Source organism: Octopus bimaculoides, chromosome 17 (assembly GCF_001194135.2).
Source record: "Octopus bimaculoides isolate UCB-OBI-ISO-001 chromosome 17, ASM119413v2, whole genome shotgun sequence".
Taxonomy (NCBI): Eukaryota; Metazoa; Mollusca; class Cephalopoda; order Octopoda; family Octopodidae; genus Octopus; species Octopus bimaculoides.
The window spans coordinates 18,152,669-18,156,598 of NC_068997.1; positions in this window are offsets into that span (position 1 = coordinate 18,152,669).

Below are 3,930 nucleotides of genomic sequence, written 5' to 3' on the forward strand. Positions count from 1 at the left end.
ATATATATATATATATACCCACGTAAACATATACATATTTATACGCCCTGCGACACACGAAAACACACAAAGCAAACAAAACCGTACACAGAAGAAGCATAAAAAAATCACCACACACAAGGCTAAAACTTACAAAAGGGAGTGGAGGTAGGGGGGAAATACCAAAGAATGGTTACTCTTATGATGTTGATGATCATCATGACGATGAAGACGGCAATGGCGATGACTCCAATAATAATAATAATAATAATAATAATAATAATAATAATAATAATAACAATGTTAATAATAATAATAACAGTAGAAATCAGACGGGAATGGCAAATATTGAAAGAATGCACATAAAAATCAAACTACCTGAAAATTTCGGTACTTTTCTTTCCGCTTCATGACCTTGCTAACAAATCACTGAGGCAGACTGGTGTAGGTAATGTGATGGAGAGATGGGGAGGGTTGTCATTGGAAACAAAGATATAGCAACAACTAAAGCAGCAGCAGTAGCAGCAGTGGCAGCAGTAGCGTCACTAGTGTTAGCAATTATAACAACATGAAACCTCAGTTGGAGCCGCTATAAAGTATAGCTCGACTTTCTAGAGCAAGCAATTAATTAGACCTCAATCCATAATCGAATAGGCGCAAAAACAACAGAAAACATTGATGAAGTTCTCCTGCAAAAACATCGTTAAAGGTAGGAGAGTCATGGCTGGAATGTCATTGATTACAGTGTTGCTGAATCAATGGTTGCCTCCAGAGGCGGGGAGCTGGCAGAAACGTTAGCACGCCGAGCGAAATATTTATCGGTATTTCGTCTGTCTCTACGTTCTGAGTTCAAATTCCGCCGAGGTTGACTTTGCCTTTCATCCTTTCAGGGTCGACAAATTAAGTGCCAGTTGCGTACTGGGATCGATCTATGTGTGTGTGTCTTAGTGTATGTGCTTGTCACCCATCACCAGTACGGGTGGACGAACGGTACGGGTGTTTTTACGTCGCCGGAACTTAGAGGTTCGGCATTAATGACCGATAGAATAAGTACTCGGCTTAGAAACAAAATAAGTCCTTCGATTGAATTGTTCAACTAAGATCCTTCGAGACGGTGCTCCAGCATGACCGTAGTCCCGTACAAGAAAGGATTTTAAAATATACAAGATGCATATATTGTTCTATATTTAAGAGATGAGGAATTATGTACATTATTTCCATTATTTCCATTTGATGGATATTCGTCCTCATCTTCCTTGTTGTTAACATAACATCTCGGCTGATATATCCACCAGCCTTCATCGAAAAATACTTTAGGAATGAGAACCCAGGTTCGAAATTTCCCTATGACACCTAATGAAGGCCGGAAGATATATCAGCCGAAACGTTGTGTTAACACCAAACAAGAAGAGGACAAACATCCGTAAAATGTAAACAATGTACATAATTCTTCATCTGTTAAATATAGAACTGGAATAATAATAATAATAATAATAATAATAATAATAATAATAATAATAATAATAATAACAACAACAACAACAACAACAACACCAACAACAACAACATCGAAAAATGCCTTAAGAATGAAAGCTCAGGTTCGAAATTTTCCCAAGAAACCTCATGAAGGCTGGAGGGTATATCAGCCGAAATGTTGTGTTAACAACAAACAAGATGAGAACAAATATCTGTCAAATGTAAATAGTGTAAATAATGTACATAAATATATATATATATATATATATATTTATATTTATATAGGTAAAACAATTAATGAGTGCGTGCGTTACATAAATAATATTATCGGATTTAAATGAAAAGAGGACAAACGGAAAATATAACCTACATGTGTGTGTATATAAATAAAAAAAAACGTGTAGTAAATAAACAGACGAACATATTTTAAATACACAGAAGAATGGAAAACACAGAAGTTCACCAACTCTACTTCAGTTATCGGCCAGAGGGACAAGCGCAATTTCGACCATAGTCGATAATATTGCTTCCAATCTGGACACACCGGCAAGAAATTTGCCGAGAATGGGACCAAAACACAACAAAACGAAACAGGCTGGAGACGAGACCGTTATTGGATGGACGAGGGACAAAACATGACGAAACAAGATGGGCTGGAGACGAGACTGTAAGTGGACGGACGAGGGACAAAACAATACACAGAACAAAGGCTTCAGGTCACACGAAGACAACAATTAAAATGATAACAATAATGATTTGGTCCCATTCCTAGCAAGTTTCTTGACGTCTCATAAATTCTTGGATATGTTCTATGGTTCCAACTTTATATAGCATGTTAATAATATTAATATTTTATAATAATTTTTATTTTATATTTAATAACCGTTTACGAAATTTTGGACAAAAAATATCTTTTCTGTTGTATTGTGTTACTCTTTTTTTTTTCTCGGTTTATTGGACGTATACGCTGATGTTTGTGTTCGAGGCGCATGGCTTAGTGGTTAGGGTGTCAGCATCATGGTCGTAAGATCGTGGTGGTGATTCCTGGACCGGGCGACGCGTTGTGTTCTTGAGCAAAACACTTCATTTCACGTTGCTCCAGTCCACTCAGCTGGGGAAAATGAGTAACGCTGCGATGGACTGGCGTCCCGTCCAGCTGGGGGACACATACGCCATAGAAACCGGGAAATCGGGCTCATGAGCCTGGCTAGGCTTTAAAAGGGCGCATTCATTCATTCATTCATACTCTGATGTTTGTAGGTATACGCGTTTCTCTGCTTAGTTTAATATTAATTAATATACATTATTTTCTTTAAATATTTCGAAATAATGTCTGCCTGCTAGACATTCGAGGTGCAAATGTAAGCCCCCTTTATTTATTTATTATTTTTTAGATCGCATTTATTAGTCTGTTATGAATACGTAGGGTTGAAACGCTAAGATGTGCATGCAACGCTGCCGAAATATTTCAGACGTCAAGTTTGTCCAATAATAGAGGAAAATGTATTTTTATAGACATTTCAGAATGCAATTGATGGCTTATGTTTTAAGTTTTAGGTATCTTAAAATCTGCCAAATGTGTAATTGTTGTTCACAATATGCAATCTGCGAGCTGGCAGAAACGTTAGATCGCCGGGCGAAATACTTACCGGGAATATATATATATATATATATATATATATATATATATATATATATATATATATATATATATATATATATATATATATACGTGTGTGTGTGTGTGTGTGTGTGTGTGTATGTATGTATGTAAGTAAGTATATGCTTACAGAGAGAGACAGAGGCAGAGATATCTAAATGGCGAGATAGCTAGATATATAGATAAAGACACGCAAACAGACAGACTTTTGTGACTACTCACGTAGTCATCGATAAGTACGTGCATAAAATGTATTACATTACTATATTGTATATAAACATATCTTATGTTCGTAAGTGTATGGGAATTATATTTCTTCACATTATCCTAGTTGCTTTTTTTGAGATATATTCCTAAATTTTGCTTAACACTATCTCACATACGGTATTACACATTGAGGTACATTAAAGTTAAACCGCTCTAGAGGACACACGGTTATTGTAGTTGCTGGAGATTTTGTTGTTCTTGTTTTGTAATATTTCATTTTTGTATTTTGGTATTTTATAGATATTTTGTGGGGGTGAACCTGAAGAAAATCGCTATTGATGTAACATTTTCGCAAGGACATAAAATTCACAAAGAACACTAGAACGGTTCTTTTGTGTGACACAAAACATATACAATTCTTCCAACATATATTCTTTACTTCCTTTACTTTCCTTTTTATTTTTCTTATCTTTTTTTTGGTTTCTTTTTTTTGTCTGACAATCTTTCATATTTTTCTCTATCATTAAGCGATTTCACACTCACCTCGTGAGTATGTATAAGTGATATATATATATATATATATATATATATATATATATATATATATA